This window comes from Lepeophtheirus salmonis, chromosome 8 (assembly GCF_016086655.4).
Source record: "Lepeophtheirus salmonis chromosome 8, UVic_Lsal_1.4, whole genome shotgun sequence".
NCBI classification, from domain to species: domain Eukaryota; kingdom Metazoa; phylum Arthropoda; class Copepoda; order Siphonostomatoida; family Caligidae; genus Lepeophtheirus; species Lepeophtheirus salmonis.
The window spans coordinates 17,007,398-17,031,366 of NC_052138.2; the positions used below are offsets into that span (position 1 = coordinate 17,007,398).

Below are 23,969 nucleotides of genomic sequence, written 5' to 3' on the forward strand. Positions count from 1 at the left end.
CGTTTCGGTGAAAAGTCCGCTCATGACATTTGACATTACCATTATGAAAAATATATTGCAATTATTGCCTAACTATAACAAATAATTAAATACCCAATATACAAACGTCATTACTTTTATTGTATTATACAGACCCTCATCTAAATAGAAACAGTTAGCTAATTCTCCCCAATAATGGAATAATTACCCAATAATTGTGAGGAATCGTTAACAGCTTAACAAGAGTAAATCAAATGCAACCAATTAACACTCAGAACACAGATTATGAGGAAAGAAGCAGAAACATCGACACCTGACAACAAAATACTCATTATATTTTTGTGTTAGCGAGTTAACGCCGTGTACAAGGACTAAAAAGTGAATTTCGTTCCAATCGGCCCCTCACTCTACTTTATATCTTATAGAAAAAATGCAGTTAATGGTGAAACACTTTTTGTACATGTTAGAGTATATACTAATCAACTCTTAGAGATTTATTAAACGTTTTGATCATACTTTAAAATCATATTATGATATGTAAATATCTATATCATGATAAATAAATCCCTTCAACAAAAAGTCAAACAAGTTTGAATGTATTTCTATGTTTTATTCATTAAAATATTCAAAAAATTGAATTATAAGCGACTATTTCCAAACATAAGTCATACACATAATATGGTAGCAAGATGGTGCTTAGCATTTCCATTTATATTCCTCAACAAGTTGATCTGAATTGGAGAGTATCTGACTATTTTGCCCTCAAATTCATCATATTTATTTTTGTTATAATTTCCACAAAGACCACAGTGTTGGCCTGTGACAGATGGTGCAGGAATCACATTCATATAATGTCCATCATAAGTGACCCATACCTTGAGGAAGGAATACACATTGTAGGTCGATCCCCACTTCAAGATCCTATTGAAATAAAAAGTTAGTTATATTATTTAGATAGTTTCTAATTTATCAAGGCATACTTGAAAATCTGGGTACCGTCCTTTTCGTGGACATATTCTTTCTCGCCAACAATAACAGCCTCTCCATCAACCATTACGTTGATTTTCTTTGGACCACTTGATTGAAATTCAACATAATGACCTCCTACGTAAATCTTGGTATCTATATGGGATCCAGATGATTTTTAGTAAAGACTGCAAAGTTTGGATGTGTAGAACAATGTCCAGAAGCAAGAGTCCAGCATGAGGTAGGTGTGTATGGATATGTCACATTGTCCAGAGTCATCACACTATCAGTTGTCACAGTGCAAGCATCAATCAGCTTATATTTCATGAGTCGTTTCAAAGTTGAGGTGAATTTCAAATTCCTCATAATAGGATACCAGTTGAAATTGAGAGGAATCTCATCGTAATGATGTCCTCCTTGACTAGTTTCCATGTAGACATCCACCATTTTATCATTTTCTTTGAATGTAACATCGAAATTCATGTGAGGCTCTGCATTGGAGGAGGGAATGATTTCGGGATCAATGTCCCAATAAGGCAGAAGACCAGTTTTCATAATACTTTGGAATTGAGATACGATGGCATTCATACGATCAGTCATCTGAAAATAAATTCGTTATAAATAATATGTTTCTGTTCGTCTCAGATTGAAGTACCTTTACGAAATCGACCTTGTATGAGTATTTTCTTGCTGTTGTTGCATCCCATACTGTTAAGTAGCATGCTTCTGTTTGGGGGAATCGATCACCTCGTCCTTGCCATGAAGGAAGGTTCTTTTGTTCCATGCACTTTTTGTAATACCAAGTGTTTTTCATATCATTACGAGCTTCTTCAGTGGTGAGATGTTCAAAGGATACTTTAATTTCTCCAGGTGACGAATTACAGTCTTCATTAGGCCCATATTGAACTTTAGCTTGTCCAGTGAGTTTCATGATAGCATCTTTTTCATAGTCCATAAATTCATCAGAGAAATCAGGATATTCGTTTTGATAGTTCATACACATGGAGTAGTCAGACATAATTCCCGATACTCCCTTTCTCTGGAATTTGAGTTTAAATGTATTCTTGAGATATCCAGGAGTGAACTCATGTCCAATGATGATCTTGTAAACTCTATCTTGAGGTTCTCCCTTTGCCTTCACAATGGTTGTGATGGCCCATTTGCGGCCTCTGAAGAAAAGTTTTTCACCATTTGGTCCAGCCGTGGCACGCATTGTGATTTCAATTTCTTTGACAGGCTTGCTTTTAGATTGTGACCATCGGAGCATAGCACCACATTTCTCAGCTCTTGGAAAGAATGTAAAGTATGCACGTACTTGACGAATACCCATTCGAATTCCATTACCAAATGTTTTAGGACTTTTGTTATATGGCATCATGGACCTCCACAAATAGTACAGAACTCTTCCTCTACTTGAAGGCATTTCACAGTCAAAGTATTCACCATGGAGATAAGAACCAGTCACATCACATTCACGATCCATAAAGACTCTATTTTTGACTGATGTTGGGGAATAGGAGAGGGTAGTTTGAGTTTTACAGTTCTCACAGTATTTAGAAATATCTTGGTTATCATCAACATACTGAGACCTAGTGAGAATAGTTGTTTGGGCATGCATCATCATCATTAAAGGATTTTTATATGAGGGTCTTTCAACAGATAATTTAAATTCTTTTTTTAGAGGATTAACACCAATGACAAAGTTTCTTGGGAAATGAGATCCGTAGATACGATCTTGAATGATTCCATAGGAGTTTTTATGATAAGGATTTTGAATCATCATCATTCTTGAGCCTTGAGCAAATACATTCATTTTATATTTTACATCTCTATACATAAGACCTCTGGAGTTTCCTCTCTTCACACTTGCTTGAATATCAAAAACTCCGGTGAATGAATTGATATAGGTAACAGGCACACCGATTTCCAAGGGTTGCTGGTATAAAAGACTTCCAATTCTCATTGCTCTCTGATGATTGATAGAGTAAGAATCTCCAGTACTCTTCATATCTTCAAAAAGTTTCTTTAAAGCCCCTCCTTCTTTGATTGAGTTCTCATCATATTGCCTAAATGCAACAAGGCTCCTTTGAAGGAAAGCATGAATTCAACTCTGATGGGCTGGTCAGGGCGAGCTTTAATGTCCATGTCTGACATAAGGATTTTCTGCAGTTCGTCAACTTTCCAAACATCATTGCTCATAGTCTTAAACTTACGAACGATTGCTTTTGATAAGCCTTCAATACGAAGATGCACACACATTGCATTTGCAGAATATCCTCCGTAGAGAGAAGTATCAATACACATTGCCACAACCAAAGGCATAGTTGATTTGTGAGATCCAACAATCCAGTAATTGTAGCTACCACTATATTCATACTTCTTTTGATAGAACTGACGGCTATAGGTTTTTGAGACACCAATGCCATAACTAGTTTCAAAGTCGCTGTATTGCTTTAGAAACTTCATAAAGTATTTGGCAAGGGATGACACTTTTTGTTTGCAAGGATCGATGTTGAGGGAATATTTTTCAAATAGAGTGAAGGCAAAATTAATTACTTCATAGTCGTGTTCTTTATAAAGGACAGCAAGAATGGTATTAAAATGAGTGGTAGAAGGATTTGCTTCCATAAAGTAGGATAAAGCAGTTACACGGAGCTCATGAGAGTTTGTTGTGTCTGCAAAAATGGGCAAAATATACTCTGCTCCCTTTCCATTATAAATGGCTCCCCAAACAGCAGCCTGAAATGCAAGCGAACGAATATGTCCACATTTTATGTCAGTTTCTCCATAGATCAAGGGCTTCAGCTTCTCAGCCAAATTTCCATAGCGGAGATTAAACAGCATACTGACATACTGGACTTGCTTACCATGGTCAGAAGAAGCTAAATGCAATGAATAAAAAAATTAACAGGTTGGTTCCAAAATTAAGAGTATTCGGATAGCTTACAAAGGATTTTTGTAAATATTTATCGGTGTATTTATCAACCACTGAAGTAAAGCATTCCTTGGAGGCAGGAGAATGAGGAACACCTGCATGTTCACAGGTTACTCTTGCCAAGTGTCCAATGACCAAAGGAATTGTATCCTTCAAAAGCTGATGTCCTTCATGATCATACAATTTTTCGTACTCCTCCAAAAGCTGCTTAGAGGGGTGACGAATATGAAATGGAACTGCTGTCAGAACTCTAACTGCATCCCTATAGTTGTCAAACTTATTTTCCATAACCATGTCACGAATAAGCATGGCTGACGCACTTGTACCCAAACTTCCCAATAATTCATTGAATAAATTATATTTACGAACACCTTCTTCTGATTTATCAGCTTGAACTCCCTCAGATACCGACTTGAAAGTAAGTTTAATTGTAAATCTGTATGATGTAGGTATACATATAATATCTAGGTACATACCTTCAATGTGTCGTAGTCCATTTCAGCCATGGCTGGATAAATATTATTCATTCCATAGTAGTGGGCTTGAGAAATATATGTCTCATCAGTGGACATGTCGTTGAAAATATATGAGACTTTGTCTAGTCTTTTCTTAACAAATTCGACAAGATTAGACATTTTGTCCTCAAAAAATTCTCCGGAAGGCAGGTTTTTTTCTCTAGCCTTCAAATCTCTTTCACTCTTCCAAGTATAGTCCTTGTCTTCAAATTCATACTTAAGATCAGTTACTGTCTCACCACTCACCACAATATCTCCAGAGGAACTTTGAACTTTTCTCAAAAAGGATGTTGAACTAAGGAAAAAAGATGTAGAACTTAATTGTTGTTTCATAATTCTGCTACTCAAGTCAAATCCTTACTTGGAGTGAGCTATGAATGAAACTCCTTCATTTCCAAAGAATTGAGCTACAACAGATGATGATCCTACAATGGCCTTGGGACTAAATCTATCTCCTTTCTTTTCATACATAAATACAGTATTAGAGGCTGAGTAAAGACCATTAGGATTTTCTCTGCTCTCAGGGTGATCTGGATCAATGTTACAGCGATGACCATTCCAGTCATCAACTAAAACATGAACCCTATTTTTGCAGTCTTTAGTGTGACTCACAGATTTAATAATCTTGTCATGAGTGACAGAGTACAGAGTCTCACAATCTCCAAAAATAGAGGCCTAAGAATATATTTATATCATTTCTGTAATGCAATTTTTTATTTATCGTGCTAACCTCCTCAGACTTAAATCCATGTCCATGATCCTTGATTTTATCCATGTTCAATTGAAACTTTTGAACAAGACCCTTGACGATATTTCTTTGAAAGATGGTCGATTTTGGACTAAGAGTCAATGATGAAAAAAGACCATGTGAATCTAACTTCACTTCGAATGAAGGTAACTCCCGATTAACAGAAATGAAATTAGTACTACCAAAGGGATGTTCTCCAGCCTCATGCTTTCCGTTAAATTGAGAAAATATCATATCCGAGATCTACATATAGCAAAAGCATTTCAAAATGATTATTCTTCTTATTTTAAGAAAACATACCCCAAATTTGATAGAGTCTCCGTGAACTTGCATTCTCATTGTGTATTTGTAAGAATATCCAGATGAGTGAGGAGCATGATCCATGGTTCCAACAACAGCTGAAGATTCCGTGTCAAAGATATATTCCATTCCATCTTCAAAGATGTTCCCACTTACCACACCTAAATCATAGAATAAATTGATTGATTTGCTACATGTATAATGTCAGGATCCTTACCAATGACCAAAATAAATGTATGAACAACGAACTTCATCTTGATCAGAGAAGCTATTCCTCAATGTTCTTCATTTGAGAAAGTACCTAGTTTTTATACACAAAAATAAGTGAACTTTGACACTGTTTTTGAAGAAGAAAAAAATATAGGAGTTGATCCTTCTTTGGTAAAAAAAAAAAAAAGTACTTATTGCTGCATATATATACTCATCTACATACAAAATATGTTTACATGTTTACACTGTTACTTAAGAAGTCTATAATTACTCATTCCTTCAAAATTCTGTGTCATATAGCATTTTATAACAAACATAGTAATTATGATTCAATTTAATCTCAAAATTTTGTGCAATATTTTTAATTCATTTTGAATTGAATTTTACTCCACATATATGTTTCTTAGCATATTACAGAGCTCTATAAATAGATTTAATTAGAGACTAAGGAAATTGTCGGTATACAACAGCAGTATTAATTGTTTCTCTCACAGAAGAGTGTATAGGCCATAGAGTCAAAAGAATGATTCAAAGTTCTTTCATTTAGTCCTTTTTAAACTTTAAATTGATATATATATATATATATGATAAATTGTCTTAAGGCGTCAACGCTTAATACGGATTTTTTTGTAGGGAAATTGACGAAAAATAGAGTATTTTTTAATGATCTTTGTACGACGGATTTTTGTTATAGTGGATGAATGACCGGAGTAATTATTCGCCGGCTATCCATTTTTATGGGTATTTTTTAGCTTAATATTCCCAATAGGAGTCCTATTACCCAATTTTATATCATCCTTATTTACATCTTACCTATAAAATATCTTACTCAATATATTTAACAAATGTATATTTTTTTTAGGAGATACCGAGAATCGAAATTGTTATATAGAGAATAACTTCTCCCAAATGTGTAAAAATGACAAAACTAACAAAATTGTACTGAATTAAATCATTTTACGTTATTATTTATGTACAATTTGACAATTAAATTTTGATGCTTGAATATTTTTTCCAAACAAGTTATTAAAATGAGTTTCACTAAGTATTCAAGTAGTTTTTTTCGATCTTTTAAGCTACTTACAAAAGTGACATGTAAAATATTTTTAAATCTTACAAACGTATGAGCAATCACTTTTATTAACAGATCCTGTCAAAGGTAAGAATACTTTTACACTGTTAAATCTTTTAATACATATTTCACAAAAAATTGGAGATTTGATGGATGATAGACATGAGTATCAAGGTATAAAAATGATGGAAGATTTTTACTTTCAGATAAAAAATACTTCATAGACTAAATATAATACTTGAACTATTTCACGCTTTTTCCGTTCATTTTTTTTTTTCTAAAATGAAACGATGAGCACGTAATCATTTTTTGTGCAAATTCATTTGGCTTAGAAGAAAATGTTTCTCCGCGAGATTGGAGTAACATATCACAGATAACTGTCCTTTGTCATTTTTACTCGATGCGCATGCAAATTTTTGTTATCTTTGCAGAATTCATTGATTTATTTATAGAGTAATGCATCAAAATGTAATCGTTATATGAGGGAAATGTATATCTTTTTAGCTAACTAAATTTCAACAAAATATATCCTAGGTCTTCGTATTGCCATATTGTTTTTAGTTTTTGTGCGGAGTAGTGTTGTGACACTCCTTATTTATTGAGTACAATCTAGTCCAGCCATAGCACCAGTCCTGTTGGTTCTTTGGGCGGGTTCTTAAGACTGTCAGTCTTTGGGAACGGTCTTTAGAATTGCGAGTGAATGAAAAAAAGTTGGTGTGTGCAGCTTTTTTTTTTTTTTCTATCCTTAATTGATCGCCATTGTGTTTAAATTTCCCTCTGATATTATAAATCCCGCTTATCTAGGGTGTTTCCCTAAAAAAGCAATACATAATATCATAATAATATAGATAGTAGATGTGTTCAAAGATTAAGGTGACTTTTCAAATTTCCCGGGCAACGTATATTTAGTAGGCTTTATTTCTTAATGTTAGTTCACTCTTCACGAACATATAATTACTGTTTCAGGTAAATAATATGTTTGGTTTGTTTGTAAGAGGCATAACGATTGGAAGTATTTTGCGTAACCGGAGATTTTTTTAAATAGAACTATAATATGATGCTAACAAGAGTCAGTACCACAAGTTTCATTTCCACCTTGCCATGACCCTCTACAAAAAGGCAATTCCTAGTAATGAGTAGAGTTATAAATCCTAAGCCTTTTTAGCGTGCCAATTTTTTTGTACTTGGAAATTGGAACTGTATTTTTATTTTCCAAAAATTTTATCATTATTCTTTAATTCTTGAGGAGAGAACATCTTAGTACATATAAATTAACCTCGAGTATGTGTGCTCATGAAATTTGGAGAACAACACTGAGGATCTATTAGATACTTGTAAGGGTAACAACTCCTTGTTGGACTTAGATTATAATTGAGAATCGACGTCGGTGCAATTCCAATGTACTTATGGCCCTTTTTACTTCCACCCCCTCCCAATCCAGCCAAGCTACTTTCCTCCCAAATATCTCCATGGTTTCCATGTGGATTTTCTTTCGATATACTTAAGATTGAGAACTCTAGTAATGAGACTCTTAATAATCGTGTATGTCAATAATGATCAGAATTCTTACCTCAAATTATTTATGATGTAACTACAGAAATACACATTTTATTTGTATTCAATAATTTAGATTAGAAAATGTTAGAGGTATTTTCTTCAGTCTGCAGATTATTCGAGCAGATGGTAACGAGCTTTCATAATTTTGAAATATTCAGTCATAGAAGGCTGACAGCCCCTGCTTCCAGATTAAGACGTTTAACGTTAACCCTGACGTCCGAAGTTTTTTACCGACAGCCTCCTTGATTTGATTGGTAGCCACTGGCCTCTTGTTCTGGTTCTTGAAAAAAAAAAGTTAGTTAATAATTAATGAAAATTTGAAATCATTATTTGAGAGTTTCTGCAAAATGTTTTTCGAAGCATAAATTATTTTAACAATCTTTGTTTAAATGTATACTAAAATCCCATGGTAACGGGAAAAAAAAACACAATTTAAAAAAGATCCCCCTAGCTATTTTCTTTCCGAACAATAGATTTAAATTATAATGGTAATTTATGTTTTTGTTTCTTTAATTCATTGTTTTTTATTTATATAGTCTACACGTAACTATGTGTATGTTTTTAAAATTGATCAAGATATTAGCCTGTTCCAAAATGGCTGAGACAGGTCTGTTTGAAGGGAAAGGGGAAGAGTTAGCTACAAAATTCCACCAGCATCGATTTCTCATGAATTTTATGGTTGAAAACATTCCGTACTTATTCAGAGACTAAATAGCTAATCCTACATTTGCACATGTTACTCCATTCGTCGCCGAACATGATGACTTACAATTTTCGGTCTTACTTTTTGAGACGCTACAAACTGGGCAAAACAGTGTCTGAGATCCCACCTGACCTCACTATCATTTACACTGATGCCTGCCTTAGTTGTGCAAACATCTTTCTGTGGGCTGGTGAGATCCGGGAGGGCACTGTTACTCTCGAGAAAGGTGTCTCATCAGCCATCAACCCAACAACATCGCCAAAGTCAAGAACCTGGTATAGAACAAACCCCGATTGAGCATTACAGAGGTCTCAGTGGAGCTTTCCCTAACACCCACAGCAGTTTTTTTAGAATCTTATCTGCTGATCTCCCTTTCAAAAACCTCCTCAGCGTATGGGTAACCCATTCCCTCTCTCAAGCATAGAAGGATGAGTGAGTGAAGTGCTGTAGGTGGTCTAATTAAGCTCTTCCAGGACCACGGTAAGCAGTTTTTGGAGTCCCACCTATTTTTAAAGGACGAGTCCTGGTTCTTCTGAGACAGGAGCGAGTGGAGGGATGTCTGGGTAGACCCCAAGAACAAGCGACGCTCGACAGATTGTCTAAAGTAGGCAACAAGAAAGAAGATGATCCTGATGGGCTTTACCTGTAAACCTAAGTAAGCTTTAGTCCAAACCCTGCCTGCTGGGACCACGGATAGCCAAAAAACCATGATAGAGTACCTGCAGAAAGCGGGTTTCCAGCTTTAAAAAGAACAAAACTTACCCGAAGAAACTTTTGCTCATGTGGGACAACGCACGTCCACACATAGCCAACGACATGAGGGAGTACTTAACGCAGAGAAAGGTGGAAACGATCAAACAGGCTCCCTACAACCCGGATATCAATCTCTGTCACCGATTTATCTTCTGTCAGCTGAAGCACTTGCTCCGGGATTACGATTTTGATAACCATGAATACTTCACACGTGGCGTTCAGCAGGTGATTAAGTTAGTGAACGAAGAGGAGCTCCATGTCAGTTGTGGGAGTTGGAAAACCATTGCCACGATGTCTGAGGAGACTATGTGACATGATTAAGTACATTTTTAAACTTTAGAATGTAATTTCTTGTCTTACTGGGGTAGTCTTAACCATTTCGGAACAACCTAATATAACAAGGTATGAGCAATTCATACAAGTGTCGTCATTCCGCTATTGGAAAATTTAATTCACTGTTTATTTAAAAAAAAAAAAACGGTATTGAATCAAAGGGTCTCCTTAAACCAATTTGTATTCCAATAATACAAATTTAGAATAGATTATCAACTTTATACCTTGTAGACGTCATTATATAAAAACACAACTAGAACTAACTACTTATTCTTTTTTATTCCTCACATAAATAAATTGTACTGCCACATTTCTAGAGGAGTGGTTCCCAACCTGTGGGTCAAAGCCCCAAGAGGGGCCGCAAGGCCATTTGCAAAAGGCTTCAAAAACCTTCTTAAAAGTTGTTGTATGATACCGAATGTCCTTATTGCGTATTTTCGTGTAAACATCAATATTCTATAATTATAAAATAGTCAACTAAATTAAAGTTTGTTTTTTAAAATTCCAGATTGCCCATGATGAATTGAGAGACAAATATTAAGAAAAAAAATGTATTGAGGAGTTTTTAAAGTATGAATTTACTTTTATAGTTGAAGCAGGAATTGAAAAGCCACAATGTGTCATTTCTTAAAGATATAATTTCAGCCGAATCAATGAATTTAATTAAAGGTTTTGCAAATGCACATGAATTATGATATTCATATGAGTCCAGATACAAAAAAAAAAGAAAAAAAAGCTAACAATTCTGCAATATTTCATTAATACAACTACATTATTATTTCTTTATTCAAAACTATTTATATGATTTACATCAGGGAGTACTTTATATTGTTCACCTTGTATACGCATTCGATGCTATGCTTACAATATTTCATTAATATACGACTACTTTGTTATTTCTTAGATCAAAATATACAATGCACCCAGTGACTCGTTTTCATATATACATACAGACATAATTTGCTTCATCAATATAATGAAATAAAATAAAATTACAACAGCAAATCATATTGTTTGAAGAACACCGATATATTATGCACAATTTACATTGTACATCTCTTTGATACCTAAGGATTATTTTTCAATATAATTGAAATGCATATAGCTTATACAAACACATTCAAAACAAAAATTAGGCCTTCTGATTAACAAAAAAAGTAGTTTTCCTGCATTGTCAATGGGATTTAAAGTTACTATAAATTGAAAAACATTACTTTATACGAGTGTTTGACATGTCATTAAATATATTCCATATATTTTGAAACCTGCAGTTGTCAGCCTAACTTAAAAAATATCTTTATCGATGAGAAAATGGTCAAAACGGTGAAAAAACGTGTTAGCTTGTAGACAACATTACGTTTCTATTAGAGATTAATCGAAATGGGGAATTAGAGAATCGGCATCGGAAAAATATTGTTAAATCTGCGATTCCAATTCATATATATTACAAGTATCTAGTACTATTTATTACTTTTCTAGTTATGAACCCCTCCCCCCTACCCCCAAATTAAGGAATATATCTTTTAAATTCCTAATATTTAATATTTGAAATTTCATTACATTTTTCATCTTTTTTTTCCAAAAATTTAATTTTCAGTGAATAACTATGTATTTCTATGAAAAATTTAATATTTCAATTTCTTTTTCAAAAAAATTTTTATATACGAAACTTTTCGAAAAATTTTAATTTTTTGTGAACAACTGTGGATTTTGAAACTTTATTTTAAAAAAATGTAATTTTTGAGAATACCCATGGGTTTTGGAATTATTTTTCCAAAAATTTAGACTATTTGTTAATAGTTGTAGATTTTTGATAAATTTTTATTATCAAGTTGTATATTTGAAATTATTTAAAAAAAAAAAAAAAAAAAATAACCCCCAAAAAAAAAAAATGTATATATGTATATATATATTTATGATCCTGATAGCAAATAGTTATTTTTAACTATTATTTAAAATATTAAAGAATCAGAATCGGCAACGAAAATTTTACTAGAATTGTGTCTGGATTTTATTTGGAAGCGTCCCATTAAAAGTTTCTATCTAATTAAACATAGTTCACTATATGACAACGAAATGCTTGCTGGGGATCTATACGAATTTGATTCAAAATGACCAACTTTTTTATTTTTATTCATAAATATACAAAACATTAAATTAGTATAATATGAATTGGTAGGAGGAATTGGGATACCCTAACCTGAGTAAGTATTTTATCTTAAAATTAGACCTCTTAGCTAAAACTTACATATTTCAAGACATCGTAATCTATCCATTGGTTTCCCTCAATGAAAACGTTTATATCTCCGAACAATTCTTTTTAAATCGGTCATGTATCTAGATTAATCTAACATTTTGTATTTGACAATGTCAATACCATGATCCCAGGTATCAACATCCATCCATTGTATTTTTAAAGAAAACTGCAGAGGACAAAACTAGTGCTCTAATGTTTTTTTATGAATCGGCTCTCCATATTTTAAGATATTAACAATATAAGTTTTGGTGTTCAAAGGTTCAAAATGTATTGCTTAATTTTTAAAGGATTTTTGTCTTTGCAACAAATTTTGATCAACAAAATTTTCAAAAAATTATACCAAACTTTAATTTATTATTTTGTACTTATTATAAAGTTAGTGAATCAATTTCAAGCTTACCAATCATCATATTATTCAATATTTTTATAGACCATTTCTTTTGATTGGCAAAATGAGTTGGATTATTTGTTCAATTTCATAGGTGCCACTTGTCCATATTTTCATTTTTGTGGTAGTGCCAGGCATTGCTGTTAGTTAATAGGGTTTGGTGAACAGATCCACTTTGTTTGATTAATATAAAAGATAATTCCCAAAGAAGTTATCACTCTTACTCTACTTTTTTCATGACTGAGATGTTATCTCCCCAATAATGAGGAAGAGATTGAGAAAAAAAAGAGTCCTCATGTCATATTTTATAGAGCACTATACTACATATTTTTTTCCTTTTTTAATATGACGACACGCTCGATGCTACATGCAGATTTAATTAATATGACTACATTCTTATTTTTCGGACGAAAAAAACTTACAGATGTCATACAGACAGAAAGACATACAAACTTTGTTTTATTAGTAGAGATGATGACGTATCGGTTTGACAAAATCATTTACATTTTTAAAATATATTTTTAGATTTAGCCCATTTCAATACTTTATTAAATGTAAAAATCTGCGTTGAAAAAATATTAATATGATCATTCAACCCCTTAAGTATGAATTTTTAAATAAGAAAAAATGAATTCATCAATGCCAATTCTGAATATTAATGATTTAAAATGTTTCCAACATGGTTAATTACGAGTGGGTGCTTCCTTGAAAATGTATAAATAATAAAGCCAAATGCAAGTATCTTTTTAAATACAGAATTCAAAGTCATTTAAAAAAAGCATCAATACTTTTTAACAATGAATATATTATTATGTATTGTATAATGTTAAGTTATTTTTGCATCCATATAATTGGAGTTGTAAATATAAATCTATAACTGTGATTTGAGATTATTTCTCTACTGAAAAATTATATTTTTTAAACTTGTGATCTTCTTAGTGTTCTTTTGGCTATTCATTGAAGGTTTTGGTGTGGAAATTGGTTGCTATTTCGTCATTTTTCAGCATCCCGGAATCTTATTAAAATATTCTTCCACTTGGTTGGCGGAGGGGGGGAGTTTCTCCCTCCATCTTTAATCTTACAAGAGCTCTTACACTAACAACCCTCTTATTATTTTTTTTTTCTGAGGATCTTCCTTTTTATTATTGTGTGAAGTATTACCTTAATTAGAGATACTCCCTCAATTAATTAATTCGATTTCCTTTTGTTATTACTTTAACAGAATCACATACAAATCGTGTATTTAATAATGTTAATATGAAACAACTCATGGTTTATAATGCTACTCGATATGGCTTTGGTTATACGTCTTTCTATATGCATGAGCCTATAGATGTGCGCTGTATGAAATCTGTATGTATGAAAATAAGGGATATTGAGAATATCGAGATGGAAAAAGAAAAAGATTTACCATTAGCGCAGTCAATACCTTCAAAAGAGTTGATGAAAATAAATTTGGAGAATGGATTTCAACGCTTTGTAAGGTCGTAGATTCTTATCCTGAGCCTAACCCTGAAGCTCCTGATGCTGAAAGGAAATTTAAAAACTACTAATCGGTTTGGAGAACATCAAATTTGATGTGACAGGAGACCATTCAAACCTCCCTTAAATTATACCCGTTGACGAGTATCTAGTTAACTGAAGGTTTATTGGTGTTCGCCAACAATCCCAAAAATGCTTTCAGTTTGGGCTTACGTTTGAATTTTATAAAAGGTTTTCTTTTTATTTGGCTCCAATTTTACTACTGTTTTATGAAAAGGCAATGGCTCTAAAAAAAATTCCCGACTTCACTTCAGAAAGCAAAATTGTTTTAATTCCCAAAAAGGTCAAAGATCCAAGCTATATTAAGAATCTACGTCCTCTTATGATACAAAATTCTATTTATAAAATAGATTCATATATCCTCGCAAATCGCATTAAAAAAGGCTTAAATACATTCATACATTCTTCACAATATGGTTTTTTTAAAGAAAACAAATTATGGATTACGTTCCTTTTACACTGCAGACTCTCTCAGAATCGGAGGCCAACACTTCAGTTATGGCCATCGATTTCACTCAGGCTTTTGATACTGTATCACATCAAGATATAATACGCAGCCTCTACAGAAAAGGATTTTGTGATTACATGATTCGCATGGTTGGTGTTATCCTATCAAAATCACGAACCTGAATTTAGTACAGAAATAGTCTGGAATATTTTGAAACTAAGAGGGGAGTTCGTCAAGGGGATCCTGTGCTACTACTACATAATTTGCATAATGAGTCCCTAATCAAAGGTTCCAAATAAAGAGCTTGTTTTACGCCAATGATTTAACAATGGTCTATTCTGGAACAGCTTTTCAAACTCTTAAATCGATTAAGAAGACCTTGGATGGGTTAAGTTCATTTTCCATAAAAACCGGACTAGCAGTAAATTCTGAAAAAACAGAGTTGATAAGTCCCTATAACGGCTTAATTGAAAAGCAATGGCCAGACTTCAAAATGGCTCAAGAAGTCAGAATTTTGGGCTCCTGGATCGGAGTCAGCAGCGTGGAAAATAATCTGCATGATATTTATATAAGAATGAACAAAAAAATTAACTATTTCTCTTCTCTAAGTTTGAACACGTGGGAGTAAATCTGGGCCTGGAATATATATATAATATCAAGTGCAGTGCTTTTGAAGTGTTAACATTCTTGAAAATATCAAATATGGAACGCACATTTTTCGAATTTCACAAGAAAAAAAATATCTCTAAAAATAGAATCTAAACCATTTAAATTATGGAGGCTTAGGCATTCTCAATTTGTTTATTTGTTTGTTTCAATTTTAAACAGTTAATCATCATTCCAATCCTTTTAAGCAGCAAAATAATATAATTTTTTAAAGATTTCTTAAACTTTTAAGTCCTTTTATTTATGGGTTCCATTTTGGCATAAAAATGGGTACACGGCAGTAATTCACTATTTCTTTAAAATGTATATCACAAAAGGTTTTCTATTCTAATATAATTTGGTGGTTTATAAGTCTTTTTGGATACGATTTTTTTTAATAAGATCAACTTTACGACTTAAAAAAAACATACCTTGCTTGCCATATATTTTTTTATTTATTTTTAAAAACTTTTTAAGATTTGTATGAAATCATCATAATTTAACTATTTTGTTTGATTGTATATAATTTTTACTAATGCACTGAACTAGTGTACTTTTTCAAATTTCAAGGGAACCTTTCAAAATTAAATACTTCATGTAATATCTATAGGCTTTCTGTAAAAGACGCCTTGGTGCTTAGGGAAAGGAGTTTAGTAGTCTATGCTGTATGATGGAGTTGATGTAAGAACCTTTATTTCATGATGGAACCTTCTATCTTTGTCTACTTTGAATTTCTTCCCAAATAAAAATCATTCAGCCCTAGTGACCTCATGTCCTACCTAGGGTCCTCCAGTTTCAGTCTAGAGCCTTGTACTATCAAGGCAATATTGTTGTATAAAATATTATATTCATACGCCCTATAATTGAAAAAAAGTATTTAAGAACGCCCAAAGATACATTGGTGCTAAACAGAAAAAGTACAGAATGTTTAGTAGTGTGCCCTAAGAAATTCACAAGCAAAAGTTAGTTCAATTCAAGCAACCACTTTGGAGTTTATACTTATATGTAACAGACGGTTAGAAATCTACAAATTATGTTAGAATATATTTATTTAAGATCATACTAATTTGTAGAGAGCTTTTCTTGTCTGTATAAGGCAAAATATAATCATTCTATGATGTGAAATATATGTTAATATATGAGTTTTAATTTTTTTTTTTTAGTTATGAGGCGTGGAAAATATACCAACAAAACGCCTATTCAAGGGAAACGTGTTAAACTGTAACATGTTTTATATCTGCAACGACCCTCTTAGAAAGTCTGATTGGGTATTCATATGATGTTGCATCAGCCATGAAACTCTAGATATCTGGAAATAAATCATTATTTCTTTTATGTGTTCAATAATATATTTGAGTAAAATTAGAGATGAACATATCTAAAATGTCAATATAAAAATTTCAGGAAAGCTTGGTTTTCCTCACAATTTTTAAAGAAAATTTTTAATTTTAACAATTATTTTTGAGAAATTTTTTAAACAGAAAACACATTACTTACTACGGATAGCATTGAGTGTGTTTGTTTCCAAAGAATTAGCAACGAAAATGCATCCAAGTACAAATTGTGCTCTAAGAACTATAAGTTATAAAGTATATATAAGAAGAAGGCTCTATGACGCAAGTGGGTAAAAAAAGGAGGTAAAAAATTTACGTCCATAGACTTCCATGTTTCTAGAATTCCATGCATCAGCACATCCTCTGAATAGGTACTTAGTATTTTCGATGTGACGGAAGAGTCAGGTAGAGTGGTTGTCTGTTTTAAGAGCTTAAAATTTTATAATCTAGTCATTATAATAGAATTTAACAACTATTTAATGATTTGCTTTTATATTATGATTCGTTAGATGTACAAATTGTAATGTTTGGTTTAATAGGAAAAATTTCATGACCTTTTTTCTTATACTAAAAATGTGCAATAAATCAAAAAATAAAAATTCCTATTTTAACTTGATCATTTTTTCCAAAAATCTTTTTTTCTTTCTTATATTACTCCTCTAAAAGGTTATTCCTTCGATAATTTTATTTTCAACTGAAGAAAAAGAAGAGACATTAAATGGTCAAAACAATAAATGTTTTTAAAATTAATAATGATATGTTCAACATATTAAGGAATAATTCACTTTCTCTACTTTTTAATTGAAATGCAATTACTTTTGAGATTGAATTATAATAGAAAATAATTTTAATTTAATACAAATTTACTTCTTAATTTTTAAAATATTGAAAGGTAATTGAAATGCATGGATTTTATTAATAAGCAATTAATATATATCAAGGGAAACAAAAAAAACTAAACATTTCAATTATGTTTTTTGGCCACTGTGAATGACTCTGTAAAGATAAGATAGTGGAAAATAGATAAATATAATGCTTCAAATTTAGATTTTTCGTCCCATAAGGTACATGGAGCATCAGTGTATAGTTCTTGCTTGTCCAGATAATGCATTATTAACATTTTTAATTTAGGGGGGGGGACATTGCTGGGGTCTGACTAAATTTACTGGTCGGAAATTTGTTAATCCATCTTGGTTTTATATGATACACTGATGCAAGTTTTGTCCATGTACCTTATGGGCTGGAAAATAAAAACTTTACGGTTTTCCAGGGTACATTGTACAGGGGAGGTCGGTCTCAACTCAAGTTTCCAGGCGGGTCTGGAGGCCAAATCCGGCCAGGCTGACAAAAAAAAAAAAAAAAAAAATCAATGTTCTAGGTGACATAAGTAATTTCAAGGGTTCAAACCTTCTGTAACTTATGGGGTGAAATCTTCCGTGACAGGCTCCCAGACTATATGTTCTTTATCTCTATGAATCAGTGCTCAAATTTAAAAATAAAAAGAATGATTTCTGTCTCTACAACAGTAGCTACAAAAAATAAAATATGATTGCTATTATTTTATATTATAGACAAAACTTGATCAAAACTGATTTTTTCAAATTTGATATTTAAAATTCTCACAAAGTAACGAATATTTCATAGATATTTTTATCAAAAGTAAAAATTAAATATTTTCAAAATAAGAAAAACTAAACAAACACAACATTTTATTTAGACTAGTTTATTATAAGGATTTATTTCATCTCGATATCTTACATCTTACAATATATGTATTTTTAGCATTTGAATTTATATTCAGGAGTGCAAAATGTATGGAATAGTTAAAAAAAGAAACAAAATTGAAATAATTAATTATTATCATCGTTGAACTGTTTATCATTTAATTAAATACGTTTTATTTTTGTGCTTTTTTATACTGACCATGTTGTAAAAAGGATGTTCACTAACGAAGGGTTAAATCTTTAACTAAATATAAAACCATACCTACCCAGTACACATGGTTATTACATTGTATATTTGTTGAAATATATGCAAATATATTATGCAGAAATATTTTTTTGTTAAAAGAATTTTATCCTTATCAACTGCAATATTTATGAACTGAATAGTTTATGAATAAGTATATATACATTTACGCATATGAAATTTCATATAACGGGTACATTGTATAAGTTTTCCCAGAAGTCATACTTTGCTTTTCTATATCGAAATTGTAGACAGGTACAGCGGATAGTTGAAATTCAATCCTCACAACCTTTTAATATATTCAATCCGTGGACTAAGGGATGCGGTGGGAGGGGGGGACATCTTATGAAGTAAAGCTCTTGTATCTACTATGAACACGGATGATTACAGATTAATTACAGGTAAACGTAATAGGTATCATGGAGAGGAACTTCGTTGGCATCAAATCTATTAACTCCTGAAACCGAAAATTACTACAAACATACACAAATATAAAGTACAAACTTCAATGATTGTCTAATCCTACGTGTAAACTTATTCAAACAATTGTGATCCATTGAGTCAAGGTCCCTCTCCTCCCACTCCAATAATATATTATCAAAAGGTTGCGAGGATTGAATTTCAACTATCCTCTGTGACTGTCTCCAATTTTGAGATAGAATGAGAAATATGACGTGCTGGCAAACTTATATAGATCGTTTTTTAGTTTCCCTTGCCTGATCACTTAATACAGGCATGAAAAACAGTCAGAGAATCATTCTGAAGCTCTTTGTCTATCGATAATGCCCTTTTGTATCTTTTGATCTCGACTAGATAGGTGCATTATTGAAAAAGAAGAGCTCCAAGAATTTGTCTTTCATTTAATGTCAATTATATCTCCCCATTATTTATTTCATTTTTGTAATAAGTTCATTCTTTGGAGCGTTCAATTTGGAATTCAGAAATTGGTAAATCTAATTTAAATGTAAAAAAATTATTTAAACCTTTTTCAATTTTTTTTTTTTTTTTTTTTTTTTTTTGATAAATTTAGTGAGTTTAATATACAGTTTCAGTCTCTTAACTAAAAGCTTATGTTCTCATCTTTCATCTGATATATACATAGAACATAAAAATAGCAAAATAATTAAAATAGAGAATTAAGAACTTAATTCTGGTACCGGTGAGATCACGTTCGACATCATGGAGACCCTTAAGTAACTAAGGCCAGTGTCTGTCAAGGCAGAAATCGTTTAGTCAATGGGAACAACTTTAAAGACAAGCCTAAGAGTGGTATACCAACCAGCTTGGGAAGCTTTTGATAAGAGCCCGGTTGTGAATTTCGCCGAGTAAGCCAAGAAAAAGAAGGTGGACTGAAGCAAAACAAAAAAGTAAGTAAAATTACCTATCGGTTTGCTTTGGTAATATCAATAGGAATATTAGGACTGCTTCTGTGAAGATGGTAGGAATTTAGAGCCTCATTGGAAGAACAAATATTGATTTTCCTCCCATGGACTAAAACGCCAATGTAGGCTCTTTTTAAGGGCATCGAAATTATATAGCTTCATTTCTATATGAATGATATATGGAATGAAAACTGAGATGGTAATCTTTCAGCTACGCGACAAGAACTTTTCGATTAAACTCACTAAACTTATCCAAAATGTGATTGAAAATTCCCGGTGACTATTAATACATACATATGTATGAAATTTGTATATTTTCCTTTATAAAGTTTAAGATATGTAGGTATATGCAAATATTTTAATCAAAAAATAAGAAAATTAAGTACTTATTTAAGTCTTGTGAAATAAGGAAAACACATATGGTAAAGATTTTTTAATGAAATAATAAAACGTTAATAGTCAGTTTAATTTTTAAAATGAATAATTAATTGCAGTAATATTTTAGCGATTCCAATAATATGTTTTTCTATAACTATTTAGACTTTTATATTTTTGTAATTTTTAAAACAGAAACACTGTTTTGAACAGAACCTGGATTAATTTTTTATTATTTGTTTAAATTATTTCCCTTCAAATGACAATAAACAATTTTTCATAATTTAAATGATAAATTATTTCCAGTTAGTCAGATTGGTTTTCAAAAATTTAGATTCTGTATCACCTGATAAAATATCAAAATTGCCAAGTTCCTCCATTTTTGCTCAATTTGACCCTTTTTGACAGAATGCTATGGAAAAAATTCCAGTCAATTTCAGAAATCTTTTGGATGATCTTCCATTTTATGAAAAACTTATTTTTTAAATGATTTTCTTTCAAGATGATTTTATACATTTTGTCACGGAGGTCAACCGACCCACATCAACAAATTCCTAGTTTTGCCTTCACGGACCACCTAATAAGAGTTCACTTTCCAAAGTTTGAACATCTTTAACCCTATAATGGTCAACTTATATTCAGTATTTGTAAAATATCATTGTTATTAAAAGTAAAACATGCTAGGTAAGAATATTAAGCATAAAGGTAAAGAATTCCAGAGAATAGCCGATCTATAATAAAAACCATCCTTCAAAATGATATTTGATTTTGGGAGGTAGATGGTATAGTGATCAGAGAGTTTTTCGTTTCGTGGAAGAAGTTGCCTTTGTCTAGTATCGAGGGTATGGGAGATTGATTTATCTTTTTGGTTACAATTTTGTGGAGTGTAATAACATCCTTAGTGACGTGTTTATGATACAGAGTGATAATGCCTTGATAAGTATTTTTGTATTGAATTGATAGTTTTCGATTTCTCCCAAAGAAGAAAAAATTGACACAAACCTAATTTGTAACCTTTCCATGGTCTTTATCAAATAGTTTGTGAAAGGATTTCAGATCTCAGAAGCGTATATTAAGATCAGGAGGACATCTAATAATGTTCCTTGAAGAATTTGTTGTGCCCAAAATTTAAAACTAATTCAGGTTGCCTTTAATATTATTAATTGATGATAATGAGTTAAATGAAAATAATATCAATTCCAAAGAAGGACAATGAAAGCAGGGACCCTCTTTGTGAGAATTTACAATTATAATATAGATAGGGTTTACCCATAAATAAATATTTTGAATTTAGTAAAATTTATGGTTAGATCTTATTTCTTGTTTATTATCTTCAATTTTTTTAGATTATTATTACAGAAAATCCTGAATATATTCGTATTTTAAATTAGGGAGATCAACAGTCTTCTTTAGCTCTTTTTACATCCTGAAAATCGATAAAAACCAGTCATTTCATGAGTATATAATAAGTATCCTGATGCTTTGGACAAGATGTAAAAAGAGGACATGTCTGGGCAAATGAGGGCGGTTGGTCACTCAACATGTACCAGCATATTATTTATTTAATTCAGTTATTTGCCCTTTCATTTCAAATACGAATATGTGGAAGAGAGTGGGAATCGTTGAAACACTTTAAGTTATTGACTCAATAATTGGATTTAGTAACACCAAAATTTAACAAATCAAACGTCTGCTATTGTTTCATTTATTTAGGTATAATACCAATCAGTAGTTTTGCAACAAATTACGTTTTATTGCTACCTGTCACGACTTTCTTTGGCTACGGAGACAGTTGTAACTTGCAACTGACAGAAATAGAAATTATGAAGTTGGACAATATATATATTATATGATGAAGGAATAATCAATCATTAACTTCATTATTGTAAAAATACATATTAGAAATGACAAAAATTCACTTTGATAAGCCTCTTCTAACCCCTAACCTAAAAACATTCTTGCTGAGAAGTATATATTTCTAAAATAATAAACAATGCGGGGGGGAAATTGCAACATTTGTTGCATCTGACTCCCTTCTTAAATTTCTCGTCAAATATGGAGTTTCTAATATCTAAATATTTTCTTTCTAATAATCTATCTTAACTAAATGGAGTAATGTAGCTCAGTGGACAGTGTGCTTAAAATAAATTATTCTCTCGCACTCAATGTACATTGGTTCGATACTCTGCCACTACTAGAGAAAGCAATATTGTACATTATGTATATGTACTTCAAAAACAATTTCTAGATCAGATGGAGTAATTGTAATATTTTAATGTTTACTTATACTTAATCAGTGCAACTCCATCTGATCAATTGAAACAACATTTAAAAGAAATAAAATATATTAACAGATGTCAAAATAATCAATAATTCAAAAAAAAACTTTTTCCACTCAAAATCAATTTTGTATTCAAAATCTTTAAAAAAAAGTTGAAAAATATCGTTAAATATTTTTACTAGAATTTGCGTTATATTATAAAATTGTTTTGGTTATAGCCTTTTTCGAAATTCATGTTGTTAGTCACTTCAGTTGTAACTGTCCTCTGCCCCCATATATTCATTTTTATTATTTCAGAGTATGTTTTTTGTCTGCAACTTGTACAATCTGCTTGTTCCAGATACTACTGGTACGAAATATCAATTTGTTCATTACTTGTGAGCTTTTTTGATTATCCTTACATACTTGATCATGTAATGCATCCCTTAGAGTCATTATTTTCACAGCAAGAAATAAAACGACTATAATGAATTATATCTACATTCAAATCAAATGTAAGTCACTTCCAAGAGCTGAATACATAATTATTTTGTATGATACGTGATGAAAATAATAATTACTATTTGAAATATAGATAAAATTGGTTCTTGAGTTTAAAAAAAAAAAAAAAAATGCACGTAGGAGTATGGTGCGAAACGTCAGTTTTAAATCTGTTTATGATTGATTTTAAGCATGAATATATTTAGTAAATTTTAATTAAATATATATATATATTTGAGTCAATTCCTTTTAATAATTAAAAAAACCTCCATTATTACGCCATATTTAAGTTTACACTTAAAGAAATGCTCACAGATCAAATTTTGATAGGAATTTTGACAAAAGTGAGGTTGCATTATATTTTAATAGTCATTTGGAATTGTTTTTATTAATAAGAAGACAAAATGGAAGACAAAATAGTTCTGGTGCTTTGAAATGCTGGTGCATCGGAAGACACACAACTGAGATTAGCCATGACGTAAGGATCAGATGGGCGGGAGTGTAGAGCATTAAAAAGCAATTTGAATTCCCAGGAACAATCTCCAAAAAGTCTGGGCAAACTGTAAAAATAATGCCAGAAACGAAAAGAGGTTGTCTAAGCCTAAGTTTCTTTTTAATGTGACCAAGAATACATGGCCTCCCAGCTCCCCGATCTTAATCCTTCAGATTATCCCACCTAGGCAAACGTCGAAGGAGCTGCCTGCAACAAGGTTGTGAGATATTTGGAGTCAAGGCAGCATGGGCGGATTTGTCAAAAAACTACACTGGTAAGCTGTGTGTGGCCTTCAGAAAAGATTG

At 31.7% G+C, this 23,969-nt stretch overlaps 1 pseudogene; it reads right to left on the bottom strand.

Moving 5' to 3' along the window:
• Nucleotides 1-568: 568 nt before the first annotated feature.
• On the bottom strand, nucleotides 569-5,737 carry LOC121122570 (vitellogenin-6-like; annotated as a pseudogene).
• Between the last annotated feature and the right edge of the window lie 18,232 nt (nucleotides 5,738-23,969).